This window comes from Podarcis muralis, chromosome 8 (assembly GCF_964188315.1).
Source record: "Podarcis muralis chromosome 8, rPodMur119.hap1.1, whole genome shotgun sequence".
Classification (NCBI taxonomy): Eukaryota; Metazoa; Chordata; class Lepidosauria; order Squamata; family Lacertidae; genus Podarcis; species Podarcis muralis.
In genome coordinates this window covers 70,612,122-70,632,788 of record NC_135662.1, presented here as the reverse complement: position 1 = coordinate 70,632,788, position 20,667 = coordinate 70,612,122, and the positions used below count along the sequence as shown (strand labels likewise).

The 20,667-nt window shown below is 42.6% G+C and overlaps 1 protein-coding gene across 1 annotated transcript in view; it reads right to left on the bottom strand.

The window, feature by feature from the left end:
- The window catches only part of CDH9 (cadherin 9), a 138,155-nt gene extending 131,703 nt beyond the window's left edge, over nucleotides 1–6,452 (bottom strand). The window contains exon 1 of the mRNA XM_028737920.2: nucleotides 6,017–6,452. The gene's annotated coding sequence lies outside the window, so the exon portion shown is untranslated. The remainder of the gene's footprint in view (nucleotides 1–6,016) is intronic.
- Nucleotides 6,453–20,667: the final 14,215 nt, after the last annotated feature.

The window sequence follows — 20,667 nt, the reverse complement described above, 5'->3', positions numbered from 1 at the left end:
CCCAGAACCTGGCAAGCCTTAAAGGTAGGAGAGCAAAGAGCTCAAAGACAGAGGGCAGGTAACAGCACATGTAGAGGAAATGATGATAATAGTGAATGAGGAAGTGGCGATTCACTTGGGACAACACCATTATCCAAGAGGCTGGGTTCTATAGCCTCTCTCTGTAAAGTATGAAACAAAAAAGGACTGTAAGAAACTTTTCCTTGTCTTTATACTTTCCTGGGCAACCAGCCGGGGGCTGCTGACAGCATCCTGACAACTATTTTGCCATGTAGCAAGTAACACCTGCTTGCTTCTCTGTGTGTGTGTGTCTGACAGAGAAGAAGAGGACTGCATGCACATGCACACACACACACACACACACACACACACACACAGCTTTCAAGAAGAAAAAAACCTTAAGGACAGAATTCAACTAAGTTGTGTGGAGCGAGGTCCACTCAGTAAACAGGACTTCCTCGCTCGCCTCCCCACACACTCCCAAAAGCTGCTCAGGAGGGCTGGTCATACCTCCAGAACATGTGAGGGGCACGTAGTGGGGGAGAGAGAGGGGGAGGTCCCATTGCACATTCATACCTCATTTATTGCACACCTACCCCACGTAGGGACTTCATTGAATTCTGCCCTATGTTTGTGCCATTAGCATGTCATTGGTGTTGTCACTTAGAGTAACTTTGGGTTTTCTGGGGAGAAGCAGAACTGATATAGAATTGATATTGTCATGTGTTGGATATTACCCTCCAGGCTTGCTTTTGCATCTCTGCAGCACTTCCTTCACATGGGTAGGATATTAGAAAAGTCGCCTTAAGAACCTACCTACATTTGCTTGAGGATAATTAACTGGCAAGTGGTTTGACAGGGGTATTGAGATTTCTGTTGAAGATCCTTAGCTCCACTCACCATTCCCAACATTCCCTTTGGTGAAAGAATGTCTATTAAAGCACTTTAAGGCTGTGGTATAGATGCGCCCTGTGCCTGTTTGGATGGATCCTGTAAAAAGCTACCTAGAATTTTCCACTTCATGGAGAGGGGAAGATCTTAAAGATCCAACGAGACAGCACGATTTTGCTCTCAAAATTGGTATTTGTTTTAAAAGTGGAAGCATAAGCTGACATGTTGTTAAACCACTGATTATTCCAGTGTTCCATCTGTTCAAATTTATGAGTCATTTCCCCTTGCTTCCTTTTCTATTCCCCTTTTGCAAGAATCTGAGCATTAGTCTCCTAAAAATGACTTGCGAGCACCAGATATCATTATTCATGATCAAATATTTGTGTATCTCTAGGCAGCATTTACACCAAGCACCTGCTGTAAGTCACATAACTTCAAAAGAAGCCCTTGAATAGGTAGAAAAACCCCACATGTGGATTTCAATAGTTCATCTCTGCAGTTCTCCCTTCTGTATTTCTTCCTCTGTGCACATTTTCATAAATGTCAGGACGGTAGCATTGCATCCCCCTCTATGCTTATTAGAGCTTGATTTTCTGTTAGCTCCAGTTCCTTCCACCCCTGCATGCTCTGGGATAATTCTGATATTCTGCCTTTTGTGTATGTCTCTAACCATGTTTTCCCTTCCACTGAGATGTTGCCAGTGCATAAGACCACATGGGGGTTTGGGAAACTAATAAGAACATGAAATAATGGGCTAAGTACCAATGAAAGCAAATGTTTTAGTATGTCAGTATCAAATTTGTTATGGGCCATGCCATAGCAGGTTACTTGTAGAAAAGCTTAAAAGGTAATATGATTTGCATTAGTTACTCATTTCCTACACCCTCCACAAAGGAAATTATTGGTTTATTGAAGTGTGGTAACTAACAATAGCAATGTGAGATATGACCCAGGAAATCTCAGGGTTAATTTTCTTTTCAGCTGTGATTTCCTTAGATTGTCTTAGGACAGGCATAGGTAATCTGATTTCTTCAAGATACTACTGCACTACAACTCTAACCATCCCCAGCCAGCACAGCTGATGGTCAGGAATGATGGAATATGTAGTCCAACAATATATTGATGGTATATTGTTGGCTACCCTGCCTTCAGGTTATCTGCCTATGATGTGAGAATAGTCCTGAGCAACCTGACAGAGGTTGTCTGAAAGCTTACTGACAATGAATTGTACCCAACTAAGTTCTACTTATTGGAGTTATGTTAACCTATGTTAATCATGGTCATTAATTTCAGTGGGACTGTTCTGTGTATGACTAGCATTGAAAACAACCCAACATACGCAAAATGATTTAAATGGTTATATATTACTCAATTATTTCATTTAAGTCAGTTCAAAAGTGGGAGGACGCAGAACACTAATAAGTGATCTCCGCCATCAAGCTTTCTGAAAAATCCAGAAAAGGAATGAGAAGAGTGACAGACAATTCTATAGCAGATATAGCTCTCCACTAAAATGGTGGTAAATTTGCAATATAGAAGCATCTAATGTTCATGAATTAATTAATCTTCTTGTCTGGCAGAATCTGAGAATCAAGAGGCATGACTAGCGGATCTTAATTGCTTTGATTAATGTTGGTGAATCTCATTTTATTATACTCGGCATCAATTCCATCCTGAGTTCATAGCGATATTAGCATTTGTGACCACAAAGCTATCTGTATATGAACTGGATGGGCCAACCAAGGTAACAAACTGGTCTGTTTCAAGGGATGCAGCCCATTTTCAACACAAAGTTTCACTGTCTGGCATAAAGTACAATATTTTAAATGATAATGATATTACATAGCAAATGGGGTACTTTGAAATATGACTTAGAATATGCTAAAATGAGATACGGTGGGATCTCTTTTGGAGAATTTTGGGCAGGTATCTGCCACGGATTTGTTAAATATAGAATAGTCAGTATTCTGTCTTGGGTTCAGCTTGGTTCAGTATCAATGTGAATTTGCACTTCTCAAAACAGTATGTGAACTAAAATGCAGCTGACCTTCAAAAGGTACTCCAGATTTTTTGATGCAGATCTCCAATCTAAAGAAGTGTAGAAAAATGTGTGCATATTGGGGAGAACAGTGCACAGAAATGCATACATTACTAGAACTAACATTCAAAGATGCAAATTGGGCAAAATTGCTTGCAAAAATGTGTCTCTTGGGAGAAGTGCACACAAACATGCTGATGCTTTTTCATGAGAACTTTATTTTTTTTTAACTGACACAAAAATGCAGGGAGCTGAACTCAATACCAGCAAAATGAGAAACTGAAAGAATCCGAAATTGACAGATCCATTCATCCCTAGACATTCTCACGGGGTACAGGTATACATGATGCAACTGAATAGCTTTCCGTACTAAGCTACTAGGTGGATGAGTGATGTGTACTCTTCATTCCTATGCCAGATTATGTTAAATTTCTTTCTCTCTCACCCACAAGCTGATCTAATTTACTCCTGTATTTCTGCCTCCTCACCTCCCTGAGTAACCAATTAAGTATGTTACATTGCTTTTGGAAACTTAGTCTGATGAGGGCATCCAAATCCCTGTAACCAAGCTGTTATCCTGAAATCATTGGCATTTTATTGGTCAATGAAGCTGGCAAGAAATATACATACTTTCTGCCTTGAAAATATGGCTTAAAATGAGAACTATGAAGGATTTATTCTGCTTTTATCTCCTCCTTAAATTTGTGCAGGCTACCATCTCTTCTTGCCAACATAAAACAATTCTACAGACTCTCTTTTGTCACTTTGGCTAAATTCAGATTTACTACCTTGATGCACACATATCTAGGGGAGAAGGGGGGAAACATCAACACCTGCTTTTCTGTATACTGTTGCCACATTGTACTAATGTATTCTGCCTTCTTTAAAATTAAGACTGCTTATTCTAGCCTTGATTAATTTGTTGCTGTTATTATGGCCATTTGACTAAATGGCATGCATACTTCTATATAAAGTTTCAGATTATTCCTAACAAAACTTAACAGTAACCAATCTCATCCTTGAATCCACATTGGTTGGTTGTCAATTGCAATACGAACCCAGTGCAGGTGTATTTCCCAAAATCTCTACAGGTGTATTTCCCAAAATCATTACAAAATTCCTCATTAAAGGGGTGGGATATCCTCTCAACCCCCAACCCACGAAAAGAAAACTTTCTGTAGGATATCATGCACATCCTGAGAAAGTGATTTGCTTTAGGAATCACCACTAGAAATCATGAGGAAATCATTCAATGGAATGGCCATCATCTTCCATCTGTGGATCAGAATATACCTTAGTATGTGAACCCAATTGAAAGTAATGCAGTGTGTATATAGACTATCCATATTCAGATGCACATCTGATCTACACTTGCAGATCTTGCCATAACTGTGGAAGCTGTGGACTTGGGAAGTGATGTGTTAGGTTTGTATTTACATGAATACTTAATAATCTTACTAGCTTAGGTTTTATAAAGTTGCAAAATTTATTTATTGGGCTTGTATACCGCCCCTCATCTGGAGATCTTGGGGTGGTTCACAGCACCAAAATACAAAACAAGAACACAAAATACATAATAAAAACAAGAGCAGCAACAAAACAAACCCATAAACCCCCTTTCACAAACACATCTCACAAAATCTGTCATCCTTGCCAGTCAATAATAATTAGCAAATATTATTAGAATCTTGCACCTAAATGAAGAAAGGTATGCAAACTTTCAGCATAAATTATGCTCCCCCTCCCCCTCCCAAGTTCTGTTATGAAGACCTGAAATTCCTGTATCCTGCGCAAAAAAAGCTTTGGGATGTGATCTTAGCCCATTCCTCAACTTCATCAGCAGTCTGGTCCTTCCCTTGTTGTCCAAACTTCGCTGGCACAAATGAAAATTATCCCAACCGAGTCCCTTGTTCAATTCTATCCTGAGCCATTATTTAAAACTGCCTGCCAGGGGATGAATGACTACAGTACACAGACTGCCCATACAATTGCAAAGGATATTGATTTCCTTTACAGTTCACATCCATCATTCTTTGCCCAAGACCTGGATGTTTTGTGAAATTGGAGAGATGCCATCATGTAGTTTCTTGCATGTGTAATTGAAAAGAAAAAAAAGGAAAGGAAAATGAAAACTAGTGGTGGGAGAATGGTCAACTAATTGCCTTTTCAGATGACTAAGATTGTCCCCATGCATCCTTGATTCTTTTCAATTGTTTTGCAGTTCAGAAAAAGGATGAGGTTGGAGTTTGCTGGGGAACTGTAGCTGGGTATTCCACCCACACCAGCTTTTGTGGCTTTACCTTTAATGCACATATCCCTATCTGTGCTCAGAAAGGCTGCAGAAGAGATCTGTGATGCTTGAAAGCTTCCACCCTGATCAACAATGCAACTCAAGCTGATAAAAGGCATTTTGCCTTTTCTGTTATGTGACCAAGATGAGAATCCTCGCAGGCAAATCAGCTGTGTGTCAGTTTCACCTCTCTGCTTCCAACATTGCGTGAAATACTGATTTTCCTTTTTTGCCCTTTGAAATGCATTCATCTGCTGTACAAATTAATGATTTCAACCCACTCACTTGTCTATCCATTTTTCCTGAGTTCTGCACAGATCTTTTTTAAAATGGAGAGGGGATAAAAACAACAACACAGGCTTCACTGAATGGGGATTTAATGCTCCTTCCCTGAAGAGGAGAGCAAATGTTTCTGATGTAGAAATACTGAATGCAAGAAATAAAGTGTGTGAATTAATTGAAAGCGGGGGCGGGGGGGGGGGTACCCTGCTGTGCAGAACTACTCTGAATACAGCAGCCTTCCTGTTTGCAAACTTACTATTCAAATGAACCCCGAGCATACGGGGGGGGGGGGAGGGGGGAGAATAGAAACAGACCTTTGACTTCAACTTTCAGCAACATATCTGTTTGCCATCTACTTCGCAGCTCTCACTCATATATCTTTATTTCTCCCCCTCCTACTCCCCCCAAAAGAGGAAGGTGAAATCAAGCATTATATTTATAAGCATAGCCTCTAATCTCCCTTGCAGTGAAAGCATGTTTCCGAATCCAGAGATCATAGAAGCAAAACAACTCACCTTTCTCTCTCCAGTGAAAGTGACGGCAGCTTTGCTTAGTGCTGTGCTGGTCCGCAGCCTCTCTGGTGCCTTCTTCGTCTCTGCTGCGCGTTAGCAGTTAGCTCCAGTGATCTCTCTCTGTACTCAGGGCTTTCTCTCCCTCTGCATCACTTTTAACTTAGGCAGCTTGGAAACCGAAGCCAAAGGTACCCTCTATCTGATTGGTTTCCCGTTCAGCACCCCCTGATTAATAAGAAACGTCCCTCACACATGGAGAGCAGATTGCTGCTGATGAGGCTGCAGTCAGTGCTCAATGTGAGGAGGCTTTGGGAACGAGTCAGGAAGGTGTGGAGGCGAGATGCGAGTGTTTGGAGAGGGAGGGTGAAATTTGGATGTGCCAAACACAGTGATTTGCAAGTGAATGGAGGAGGAGGGCACAGAGAGGAGAACTCTGACAAGGACTCCCCTTACAGAAGAAAGCGCCTCTGTGCTTCAAGCCTCACTCACCCAGTCCCAATTTGTATGTTCAGCCCTCTTCCTGGAAACAAGAGGCAGTCATGTCTGCAGCCTGTAAATCAGCCAGACACAAGATTTTTATTACCCTGGCCACCTTGCATTGCAATTCAGTGCCAACTGGGAACTTGGAATTGCCCTATGCAACCGATGGGTTGAGAGACCTCCACATTTCATAAAAGTAAAGTTGAGGCTCCTCACTTACCCTACCACCACCACCACCTTGAAAAAGGCATTAGACTTGACAACATGGACATGCGCTTCTGAGGGGAAATCCTTCCCAAAAATGCTCTCGGGGGCAAATGATTGGGGTGGTCTTGACACTGTTTGTGGCTTTATGGCTCTAACCGTGACTCACTTGTCCTGCTCAACATCTGTACATGAGGCTTTCTTTTGTGTAGTACCTAGTCCTAGCCAACACATATACATCTGTTTTGTATGGTCAGTTCACAAATTTTGCATGGGGCATCTGACAGGCATTAGAGCTGAGACAGGCTTTTGTAGGCAGTGGGTTATGCATGACACTGGTCTGCTTACCAAAACTTCCTGCTAAGTTAATCCTAAGTGGCCCATTAAGAGTAGAGGTAGGGGGAAATTCAATTTGGTCCACATTTAAAGTCAAATCTATCAAACTCACAATTTCTGGAAAAGTAAGAGAACCGGAACACACTTAACTGAATTTTGCAATGCAGTTGTCCCATAAACCAACATTAACAAAGATATATGTGTTAGGGGGCAATGTGTATAAAATACATACATTAGTGAAATTGGCATATAAAGGGCATTGCATTAGGGAAGCCAGCTTGAAAAAACATGTGCATTAGCACACACAAAAAACCCTTCATAAAAATGTGTTTATTAGGAGAAATCTGCACTTAAATGGCAGACTGCTACAGAAATGTGGATAACTGAATTTAAGATAGGAAAAATGAGAAACTGAGAGAGTTCAAACTGACAGATCCTTCCACCCCTAATTAAGAATGCTGTACGAGTCACAACCACTACAATTTTATGATGTTTTAGTAAAAAGTGTCACTCAGAACAGAACTCAGATCCCAAATCTGACCTGACTTTGTTATGCCTATTGTAAAAGTAGTAAGACGTTTTTAAAGCCAACCAGAGGATGACGACATCCCACTTCAAGCAGGTACTAAACAAATCATATTTTGGACACAATTACTATATGATTATTAAGGGGACGCAGGTGGCGCTGTGGGTTAAAGCCTCAGCACCTAGGACTTGCCGATCGAAAGGTTGGCGGTTCGAATCCCTGCGGCGGGGTGCGCTCCTGTCGTTCGGTCCCAGCGCCTGCCAACCTAGCAGTTCGAAAGCACCTTCGGGTGCAAGTAGATAAATAGGGACCGCTTACTAGCGGGAAGGTAAATGGTGTTCCGTGTGCTGCGCTGGCTTGCCAGAGCAGCGATGTCACGCTGGCCACGTGACCCGGAAGTGTCTGCGGACAGCACTGGCTCCCGGCCTATAGAGTGAGATGAGCGCACAACCCTAGAGTCTGTCAAGACTGGCCCGTACGGGCAGGGGTACCTTTACCTTTACCTTTACCTATCTTCATAAATATATGCAGGCCAGAAATAGGCAAGCATTTCCTATCTTTTTTTATTCTTCTCCCGTCCTATCTCAGCAGCAGAATCCCATGTTTCAAGGAGATACAAAGTGTGGTCCTCATCTGTAACAAAATTTCGTAGGACAAGCAGTCTCACATAGCAAACATGCTTAAGTCTAATTAACACTTAAAGGGGTTAAGACCATAAAGTAAGCTGTCCTGCTAGGCTTAGCCTAGGTCACTCCACCTCACCTTGGGAAGAAGGTTATTGAGCCTATTGCTGTATTGCAGTTTACCTGATGAACTCAGGTTGTGAAGAAATTTCAAGTTGTTGCTCCAGCTTAGTCCCATCGCTCTATCAAGCCATTATTCTGTTCCCATACCAATAATTTAGAAACTTTCATCACTTTTGAACTAACCCATGCTTTACTGCCTGTGCAACTTTTCTTACTGATGTATGGAAAAACAATATGAACCTGATCTTTGAAGAATTTGTAAGTAAACTGATTTTTAGCTGACCAAATGTGCAATCTTTTCCTATGCTAGGTGGAGTTTTGGAACTCACAAGGGCATATTTTAAAGATCTAACAGCCTATATTTTCATGCTTTACTTTGCTGCATATTTTATTATTTTAAATCTGTGCTGGGGTTCTTTCACCAGAGGGTGCTTGCCCCAAACTAGAATCTTGAGAATTTTCGTTTCTATATTATAGTTTTCTCCTTGTACCCACAAACTATTGACATTTCTTTCTAAACATACAGTGATACTGAAGGTACATTACCACTTCAACAGGTTTTTAGAGTACTGTGTGTTCCCAAAGAGACCCCTGAGATTTCAGGGATGTGGGTGAAGAGTCCATTTCAAAGCTTGTGTGTAAATGTCTGAGTGACAGTATGTGATAACAGGATAATGCAGAATATTATACAGATTGTTGGCATAGTGAAGGAAAACAATACATTTTGGCAGAGTTTGCATCCTATCTACTTTCCAGGAGCCCTTTCCCCATCAATTTACCTGCTTAAGAGCCTTCCCATACCTGAGCAACTACATGTACATTGCAAAGGATTCTGGAACATTCTTTGGTGAGCACTCATTCCACTCAGCACAGCCTGTTGTACTATCATTGTGTTGCTTCAACTGAAAGCACACCTTAGAACACATCCAGTGTGTTCTAAGTGGAGAGCCAGTGTGGTGTAGTGGTTAAGAGCGGTAGCCTCATAATCTGGGGAACCGGGTTCGCGTCTCCGCTCCTCCACATGCAGCTGCTGGGTGACCTTGGGCTAGTCACACTTCTTTGAAGTCTCTCAGCCCCACTCACCTCACAGAGTGTTTGTTGTGGGGGAGGAAGGGGGAGGAGAATGTTAGCCGCTTTGAGACTCCTGAAGGGGAGTGAATGGCGGGATATCAAATCCAAACTCTTCTTCTTCTTCTCTTCATCCAAAGTTTCCCTGGAGCTGCACATATTTTCCCTGGAGTGCAAATATTTTCATAAAACAAAGTAAAATAAAATAATGACAGGCAAGCTGCTCTCAGAGAAGCTTGCCCACCCTTGTTGATCATCTTAGCACACACAAAAAAAGTCATTATATACCTGCAATGAACCTGAGAGTTCCCCAGAACATACTCTGAAAGCTACTGCTTTACAACATCCTAGAAGTTTGTTGCTTTATTGGTCCTGGTAGACCAGTAAAAGCTATGGATATTATACAAAAGAAGCATAATTCATGCCTAATTGCCCAACTTTGCCTGTAATATTATGCACACAATCTGAGCAGAGCTTCTCTGGGAGAAAAGAGCAGGGGGAGGTGACTGATGTGGTGATAGAACTTTGGACAAATGCAGGAAATCCTTTTGGGAACCAAAAACTGCACAGGGCAATGTAGTAGCAAAGTACCTACTAATATGGGCTATAGCTCCAATATCATTCACTGGGTGGAGAATGCCATGTTAAAATTTTGCCTAATTCTTGATTCATGCAGGGTAAAGTTGGAGAGCCCCCTACAAGCCTCCAACCCCAATTTTTGCCAAATCATGTCTCCATTGCTTTCTAAACATAGTAACCTAGGGGACCAGTGCAGAATGTAAGGGGCCAAATTCCCTTTATTCTCCCTGCAATTGAAACATTGGTTTTGCTTGAAGTTCCAAATCATTTGAAGCCGCTCTTGTGTGCAACTCTGTTTAATCCTCTGCAGCTGATATGTAAGGCAGAGTACATATTGGTTTCTCATTTAAGAATCTGCAGTTAGGGAGGCATGGGATAAAAACAAATAATTGCACTTCTGCTAAAACCTGAAGCAGTTAAAAGGGGGCCTGGCATTCATTGTGTTTTCAGATGAGGGAGATCCTATTAGTTGCCAGTTGTACTGCAGGGCTCTTTAGAAGCCACCTGAAACTGTGTCAGAAGGCAAGATAATCCCCCAGAGATGTATTCAAGGCAATCACAAAAGCAGGGCTGCCATTACACTAGATGACAGTTGGAGGAGATAAAGGCTGACATGTCATGGATGCAGTAACCACTGTTTGTGATGGTCAGTGCTTTGCCAGATGCAAAAGAAGCTAATGATCCTACAACTTTGTGTAGAAGAAGGACTTTCATGAAGTATAACTTACTATGCATCTATTAAAGATGCAGGAACCCTGTCCTCTTTTCTACCAGGCCACCATACCTTCTTCTGAGGAGCTCAAGGCATAGTCCTCTACCCTGGTCAGGTAGAATAGGCTGGTAGATAGTGACTGGTTCATAGATATGGGGTAATTTGAACCACTACATGTCAGGGACTGGGCAGATGAGGAGGAGTGTGGGAGACCTCTACCCCAAGAGGCTTCTGGACATGAGGAAGATGGTGGTAGTATGGACCCAGGTTCATGGTGGTGGTGGTGGTGAACAGGACACACCCCGGGAGAAGAATCAAAGAGCTTGGAAATATTGGAGGATGAGGAACAACAGCAAGCTAGCAGATACTCTAGTCCTGAACAGAGACAGGACTCAGACATGGGAGAAACAGTACAGCAGACAGTGGACACTACATCACTTGAAAGCCTGGTAGGACCTCCTCCTTCCCTGAGAACCAGGCGCTCCCTTTGTATCTTAGAGCAGAAAGCCAAAGAGAGACAGAAAGATTCATTTGCTGGCCATCGTAGGCAGTAAGGAGGGGTTTGGAGGTTAGAAAGTACTGCAAGGGGGGTGTTGCGGAGACTCTGAGCAATGTCTGAGGGGGCATAATTCATGGTCTCTCTGTGTATTCTGTTGATTTAAACAAAAGAACTGAAATAAGCTCTCTGCGTCCCTGATTTTTGGTGATTCTCGCTACATACAGTGGTACCTCGGGTTAAGAAATTAATTCGTTCTGGAAGTCTACTCTTAACCTGAAACTGTTCTTAACTTGAAGCACCACTTTAGCTAATGGGGCCTCCCGCTACTGCCACACCGCTGCTGCACGATTTCTGTTCTCATCCTGAAGCAAAGTTCTTAACCCGAGATACTATTTCTGGGTTAGCGGAGTCTGTAACCTGAAGTGTCTGTAACCTGAAGCGTCTGTAACCCGAGGTACCACTGTACTTCTAAAACACCCCTTCTCTCTCATACACCCTAAAAAAGATAAAGTGACCATTAGGGAAAACACATTTGCCTGTGAATGTTTTGAACCTGTTGAACAAACAACGGGTTCAAAACATAGGGGTATGTTTCATTCATTGTTACCGTAAGTTCATATGAGATTTCCCCATAAGTGTTTGGTTGACAGCTATGGGAACCTGATGATGGCACAGATATTCTTTGATGCAATCCAAAGGGCTCTTATTAACCTGCCATAGTGCATCAGCCCATTAGCTTATACTGCCCAGTGCTGTCTTCTCCAGCTAACAGTAGATAATCAAGGTCTGAAATGACAGAGACTGGCTTTGCTAGCTAGGTACAAAAGAGGGTTAAGCTTCTGCACATATAATAGTAATGCTGGCATCCACCTTTTTCAGGAGACAAGGTAGGAGTGTGTTCTTTGGGGGTTAAGTCAAATTGTTGGAAGGTTACAGTGCCTGTTGTAGCTGTAGAGACTGATATGGGAGAGATATGTTTAGTTGCAGCTGGGGCAAGTGAAGACATCTGGTGGTGCTGTATCATGTAGCAATGTACTGCATAGCTGCCAACTTTTCCCTTTTTTTAAGGGAAATTCCCTTATTCTGAATAGGATTCCTCGCAAGAAAAGGGAAAAGTTGACAGCTATGATGTAGTGTAGGGACATGGGTGGCGCTGTGGGTTAAACCACAGAGCCTAGGACTTGCCGATCAGAAGGTTGGCGGTTCGAATCCCCACGACGGGGTGAGCTCCCGTTGCTCGGTCCCAGCTCCTGCCAACCTAGCAGTTTGAAAGCATGTCAAAGTGCAAGTAGATAAATAGGTACCGCTCCGGCGGGAAGGTAAATGGCATTTCCGTGCGCTGCTCTGGTTCACCAGAAGTGGCTTAGTCATGCTGGCCACATGACCCGGAAGCTGTACGCCGGCTCCCTTGGCCGATAAAGTGAGATGAGCTCCGCAACCCCAGAGTCGGTCACAATGGACCTAATGGTCAGGGGTCCCTTTACCTTTACCTTTTATGTTGTAGTGTCAAAGGTGCAGGACCTCTGCCCTGTAGCATTTGGCTACCTTAGGTCCTATTTGAGGTTCTTCCCTGCCAAGATATGAGAAATTTTTAATTTAAGATTTGACTACTGTATAAGCACATATTGTGGGTGAGTAGGAAGGATGCATGCATGACTTCCAGGCAGATTTAAACCTTGACACCTCTTACTTTTAAAATTAGTCACTGCTTTCGGCCAAGACCCGAGATGAAGTTGCACAGGAACCATATAAACGGGAGAAAGCAGTCAGGGCTATTGGTGAGATTTACAAACCTTAAGAGTAAAACAAATAGTGTTTGTATTAGATGTCAGCATGCCCGCTTCTTCTCATATATATTTAATGGTATTTTAAAATATACATCACAATAACCGCTGTATAGGGAGAAAGGGGAAAATTGCCTTGTACGTTGTATTTTACTCCTGTGGAAATAAGGGCAATTTTATGGCATATCTCCGCCTTTGATGCCTAAAAAAAGATACTCTGTATGCCACGAAGGCAATAAGCATGGATCAAGGCAACAAAAAGAAGTAAAACAACAGAGTTGTGCTGCTGTTCCAAATGAGCACCAGAATAAGGGAAATGTGGGTGAATGGTTTGTTATTGAGAAAGACTGGAAAATGGAGAAGTAGAAGCAGTGTATATGAAGAAACAGGAACTATACTAGGTTTTGGTGGTATTTGCTTTGCTTTAAAGCCAAAATATATGCCACTTTTACAAAGCTTTCTACATTCTATTATTATTATTATTAAATATAATTATTATTGTTATTATTATTTAGTTTGCAGGCCCTATAAGCCTGCAGTGTCAGTAAACAACCCTTAACAAAAAGAAATGAAGTTGTGATTATCAGAGGAAAAACAAGGCAAAAAACACTTGGCAACAAGATAGCTAAATTACTGTTCTAACTGCTGGAGCTGTAGGGCAAATTAAAAACCCAAGTCACCCAGCAAAACAATCTTCATTATTAAGATATTGCTGCCCTACAACGATGTGCTTGAGTGGTGAAATAATTAGCTACAATTCTCTCCCCATTAATATTTTCCACATTTCCTCAGCTATTATTGTGCATTTTCCAGAAAGAGTGAGGCAATTGTTTCCACAACCTCATAACAGACCTGCCCATTTCTTTCCACTAAGTCCATATACTTTCCAATACAAAGAAAAGAGTTACTAAATATTTCAACAGGGAGTTTGGGGTTCCCAAATTTGAATAATGGTGTTTTGCCACCAGGCTTGTGTGAGAATTTTGTCCAATTTGCTTGTTACCAGGAGACCATCTTCATTATGTGGATGTAAGAATGGTTCCATTGCCTGAGGCATAAACTTAGCCATTTAGTGCGTTGATTGTTAATACTCTGATTTCTTTTCTATTGTCTCCACTCAAGCCAAGTCGACCGTAGAGCTGAAACCGCTGCACGAAAAGAAGTTTCCCAGTAATACTGCAGTCGAGTGGCCTGCAGAAAACAAAGCAATCAGAACTGATCATTTGGTGATGTCACTTGAACTCCCATCACGAAAAGCCTCATCAAAATGTCCATTCCATGATTCCTTTCTGAAAGGTTTTCTTGATTATTAAGATGTCAGAATTTGTATCTGGATTAATTTGGCAAGCAAAGCCTGAGTTAAAAAAAAATTAAAATGCTAATGTATCCATGTGTGCTTTAGCATGGGGGTGACTATAATCTGTGACCCTCCAAGTGTTGTTGGACTACAACTCCCATCAGCCCTAGCCTGCATGGTCAGCAGTCAAGGACAGTGTGAGTTGTAGCCCAACAACAGTTGGAAGACTGAATACAGTGGTACCTCGGGTTACATACGCTTCAGGTTACATACGCTTCAGGTTACAAACCCCACTAACCCAGAAATAGTACCTCAGGTTAATAACTTTGCTTCAGGATGAGAACAGAAATCATGCTCCGGCGGCGCGGCAGCAGCGGGAGGCCCCATTAGCTAAAGTGGTGCTTCAGGTTAAGAACAGTTTCAGGTTAAGAACAGACCTCTGGAACAAATCAAGTGCTTAACCCGAGGTACCACTGTATTGGCTTCTTCTGCTTTAGTATATATATTTGCATCCATATCCTAACCACATTTTCCTGGAAATAAAGGTCACTTATTAATGGGACTTCCTTGTTTCCAGACGCAGCATGATGCTAGAGAAAGCCAAACTATATATATCAACAGTCCCATAACTCTGCCCTTAAGTTCAGACTTAAAAACAACAATATAGCTAGCAATGGGGGAGCTGAGGTAGAATAGGACCCTATTGTGGGGGCAGACGACTTTACCTCAGTGGCGTAGCGTGGGAGGCTGGGGGCCATGGCCCTGGGTGCAAATGTATGTCCAGATTTTAATTTGCTTTGAACTAATTTTAAGATGTATTTTAATTAATTGAGTGCCTGTTTTTATGTTCTTATGTTCTTTGTATACTGTGTTAGTTTTATGATGTTAGCCGCCCTGAGCCCGGCTCCGGCCAGGGAGGGCGGGGTACAAATAAAAATTTTGTAGTAGTAGTTGTATGAAAGGGCACAACTAGGCGCCCACATGACTCCTCATTGAGGCCTGAGCAATGGGGAGGCAAGCCATGAACAGGCCGGACCTTTGGGGCTGGCGCAATAGTGCTACCTTCTGCTTGTGGCCGGCGAAGGGATGCTCATGCACGCCTTGCCCCTGGCCCAGCCACCACCCATCGAAGAGGGAAGGAGGAAGAGGAAGACAGGAAAGCATGGCAAGAGCCATGTGTGTTGCCCAGAGTGCCTTGCTGCAAGGACAGGGGAGCAAAGCAACACAGCTCCACACCTGGCTTCACGTTCTTCTCTTTTATCTTTGCTCCCAGGTTATGGCTAGTTTGTTTAGCTGGTGAAGGAACTGACCGCTACCCAGTCCACCAGGGGGGCACAACACGTGCCCTGCCCCAGGCGCCGGCAACCCACGCTCCGCCCCCACAGGACACACATCCTGGGGGCATTCAACAGCACAGCAGCTGTGAAGTAGAGAAGAAGTCCCCCATTGCCACTTTCTGGCATAGTCCCTGCAGAGAGCAGTGGTACCACCATCTCCCACTGAGTCCGTCCAGTAACACATCACATTTGACGATACCAAAGCTAAAGAGAGATCCAGAGGAATCAACAGGATCACACGACCCCTGTCCACATCCCGGAAAAAGTCATCAAGGAGAAAAGTGATCAAGGCTTTGTTGTTGTTCCACAACCTGAAACCAGACTGTCATGAGTCCAGATCACTTGTTTTCTCTCAGTGCTTCTGAAACTTCTGATTGTTCAGTGGAAAGAGAAAATCTGTATTCAAATGGATGCTATGCTTTATTGCTTTGCTTCACGTGTTTAGCAATCATATAGAGTTCTGGGGCTGTGTTCTGGCTCAAAATAAGTTCCATCTTTTTATGCTTTCTATCAAAAGTGAAGCTACAACAGCAATGCTTACTTAAGTCATTTTTTTTTTTTGGAAGTACATATTTGTGCCACTTTGAAATTTAAACTAATCCTACCCTTACCGTGCTTAATGTGTTGATGTCTTTCTTAAGGGATGCAGGAAGTCAAAATACTTAATGCGTCTTCCCTGCTGTCCTTATGCAGAAAGTGTTCTGCTCATTTTTGCTAGATGTGCCTCTCTGAGCTTATCACTATTTTCAAAGTGTGAATTGTGATGAATAAGTTGAGCATTAGAACACTGGGAGCTGGCACACATGAAGCCTGAATATAGAAATATGTCAAAAGTGATTGATGTTAAATGGTCAACCTCACTCGATCATGCAGTTAAAACACACACACACTCCTTTACATGTGTATATATTATGTATGAACCCCATCTTCATGCATCACATGTGTTCATGCGATGACTGCAGAGGGGGTTGCACTGTACGGGGCATAGGAGCCAACTCCTAGCGGCTGAGGTCCCTTTGGGCCCCCCAATAAAATATTTGAGGGGGCTGCACTCCCCCACAAGTTGATGGGTATTGCCATTCAAGTGGTGTATGTGCCACGTCTTGTGATCAATTACAATGGGCGGGGCTTACTTGCCCCTCCCCACCCACAATATTTTATTCAAGCTGCCTGGGGTTGCCAAACACCCGGAAATTCCTGGACATAGCCAGGATTTGGCACTTGTAAAGAGTGCCTGGATAGAAATTGTCCAATGTCCAGGAAAATCCGGATATATGGCAACCCATGTCAGAAGTGTAGATTTTGGTGAATCTCCTCAAAAATATCTCAAAATTTCTTTTTCTTTTTTTTTCTTTTTTTTTTTGAGATTTAGCAGAATAAGCTCAATAGCTTTGGCGTCCATATTTTTTTCGCTTTTTGAAATATGGCAACCCTAAAGTTGGCACCCCTGGCAGGGGGTCAGGCATGCCACTGGGTTGGCATGGATGTATGCAGAGAGAAAGCCATGAGCACCAAAGTCAAGGGGCAGGGACACAGATTCCATCCAAGACCCTCCAGTGAACAATCCCTGACAAAGAAATGATTGCTAGATGGGGCTGCAGCTACTAGAAAGGGGTGGGGTGGAGAATCGATCACAAATGTGTCCAGAAATTTTATTACAACAACTGATTTCCTCCCCTCTTCGAGGAGAAGATTGAGAGGTGCTGTGCTCCTCAGCAGGACACTCCTTTCACTCCCAGATCTCACCTTCATTCATCCCCACAGCTTAGCCAGGCTTTTTTCTGCAGCTGGAGGCAAGGCTTCGTGTAGTGCCCCCATGCCATCCCACCACACCCACCCAGCAGAGTCATCCAGTCCCTTTGCTGCCTCCATACCAGAGGCACTGGTGTTGCAGCTGTTTCCAATGCCAGCCCTAGTCATCTCTCTGGCTGAATTTGAGGGTGCTGCTGGCTCTTCTTCCTGGAGGCAGAAAACCAGCGAGGGAGGGAAAGTTGACGGGCAGGAAGTTGGAAGGTTAGTGTTGGCAGTTGTTCAGCTGAGGCTCTAGCTCTGCCTGTAGCCAGCAGGCTCCTACTGGGGGACAACAGAGATTGGGCAGCAGTTCCCTTTCCTTGAAACTAGTGCCAGTTCACAGACCCTCCAAGTGTCCCAGTTTTCCAGGGACGTCCCTGATTTAGAGAAGCCGTCCCAGTTTCTGAATTGATCCAGGAATGTCCCACTTTTCCTTAGGATGTCCCTATTTTCATTGGATAATGTTTGAGGGCATGGTAGTATGTCCCTATTTTCATTGGAGAAATGTTGGGAGGGTATGGAGTTACGCAACCCCCAAGCCATCTGAAGGCAATCCTGTATAGGGATTTATTTATTTTTTTAAAAGTGTTTAATGATTTATTATGTTTTTATATATGTTGGAAGCTGCCCAGAGTGGCTGGGGCAACCCAGCAAGATGTGTGGGGTATAAATAGTAAAATTATAATTATGGAATGGGACATTCCTATTTTCATCAGAGAAATATTGCAGAGTATGAGTTCATAGATACATTCCTGTGCTCTAATTATGAAGGCTAGCCTGCCCATGGTTAGGAGAGTAGCACATTGTTGTAAGCTTCTTGAGAGAATAGCAATGACAAACCTAGACAGCATCTTAAAAAGCAGAGACATCACCTTGCCAACAAAGGTCCGTATAGTAAAAGCTATGGTTTTCCCAGTAGTGATGTATGGAAGTGAGACCTGGACCATAAAGAAGGCTGATCGCCGAAAAATTGATGCTTTTGAATTATGGTGCTGGAGGAGACTCTTGAGAGTCCCACGGACTGCAAGAAGATCAAACCGATCCATTCTGAAGGAAATCAGCCCTAAGTGCTCACTGGAAGGACAGATCCTGAAGGTGGGGCTCCAATACTTTGGCCACCACATAAGAAGAGAAGACTCCCTGGAAAAGACCCTGATGTTGGGAAAGATGGAGGGCAGAAGGAGAAGGGGACGGCAGAGGACGAGATGGTTGGACAGTGTTCTCAAAGCTACCAGCATGAGTTTGACCAAACTGTGGGAGGCAGTGGAAGACAGGAGTGCCTGGCGTGCTCTGGTCCATGGAGTCACGAAGAGTCGGACACGACTAAATGACTAAACAACAACATAGCACTCTACTTTCCCCTTGAAGACTGAAAAGAATAAAAAAAAATAAGATAAAGTAATTCACTCTTAGGGTGGTATTAGACCTCCTTGTTACCTTGGTGAAGCCAGTTACTGAAAATAAAGCCTGTCCCCAGGGGTTTTTTTTCAGCCAGAAGTCACCAGAACTCAGTTCCAGCACCTCTTGGATGTGCACCATTTTCATTATAAGAGAACAAGGGAGGCATTCATGGTGAGTTCCACACCTCTTTTTCTAGAAAAATAGTACTTCCTTATCCTATCTCCATCATCCGTTCCTGGATTCTGATTCTTAGCCACGCAAAAGAGAGACAGTGTTGGTGACCCACTTGCCTTCTGAAAGCAAAGGAAGAAAACCAAACTCATCCTACGTCTTGTGCAACTACCATACGTGACCTCTTCCTCAGTCCAAACCTGAAGAGGAAAAGGAACTATCTCACAGAATATTTCTATCCCATGTGCATTGGGATGGAACTGGGATGCTGGCCTCATAGTGAGGTAAAATTAATGCCTACAGGGTTAGACTGCTAAGCGCAAAAATATCCCATCTACAGATTTTTCTCCTACTTCATGTTCATTGAGCCACTTTAATATGCTGCAGTCTTCAATGTGCCATTTCTGGGTCTGGCATGCTGATCTCTCATTCAAATTAATTTGCAATTGCCCTCTGCTCACCCAGGAATAGATTAGACATGATTATATCTTCTTGCACAAAGTAGCCTTTTCCTCTTTTTTCTTTTGCATGCTACAAGCAGCAAAAGACGAAATACTGTATCCTAGCAAAAGGGACGAAAGGCTGGAAGATACAGTTAACATATCAAAAATCTTGATCTTTCTCTGGAAATATTCATCTCCTCCTTTTTTAAAAAGAAAAGAATAAATAATAGAATTCAGTCTATTGGGGGATTTTTATTTTTATTTTGCAAATCAGACAGCATCCTTCAAACCATATATGAGGATGTATCCAAAGACATCACAGTATGATATATGCTACATGATTTAGCTTTCAGGCAGACACTATTCTTCCAGAATGACAAATTTGTATGAAAGAATTGAAATGAGTCAGAAGGCATACCACTACCGCAACTACAAGCAGCCTGGTGAACACAGATGGGTGTGAGTTAGAGGGGATGGGAGAGAAAGAGAGAGAGACTCTTTCATGCAGGTCAGTGAAAGTAGGTCACTGGAAAACTTCCCATCCATTCAGGGAACTATTAAAATTCCAGGACTGATAATGGAATTTTGATAGGATTGGGGATACAAGAACAGGAGAAACAGACCTTTCCTTCCTTCCTTCCTTCCTTCCTTCCTTCCTTCCTTCCGTCTTTCTTTCTTTCTTTCTTTCTTTCTTTCTTTCTTTCTTTCTTTCTTTCTTTCTTTCTTTCTTTCTTTCTTTCTAGAATGTATACCTTAACTTACTTTCATAAATGGAACCAATGTGCCTTACTAAGGCAGTGAAATATTACAATACACAAACCACAAACACAAACCTGTTGGTAGAAGTTACAAAAATGCAGGAGATGGTTGCTGGCTGCTTATGAACTTAGCATCTTGATCAAAATTGTGACCAGTATTTTCTAAACCAAGTACTGTTTCGCTGATACAACTGTTTTTTGAGGTTCCTACTTGGACAAAACCTCTGCAGGATTGTGTTAGATGCTTGAAAGAGTCCTGATAAAAGGAAGAATGCTTCTTTTTCCTACATGGACCACCCATGTCACTCAGTTACCACTAAATTTTGCCCTAAGCAAAAAGTAAATCCTGCTTATTTAGAGGTTCCTTCTTTCCCAGGCAAATATTGAGGGAAGCTAGCAGAGTTATGATATGCTTAGCAATATTTCTCAGTGCTTTTTGCACATGCACATGCAATCTGTATTCTCTAAGCAGGTTAAACTCTCTACACCATGAGAACATTGAAATATTGCAAGCGCTCCATT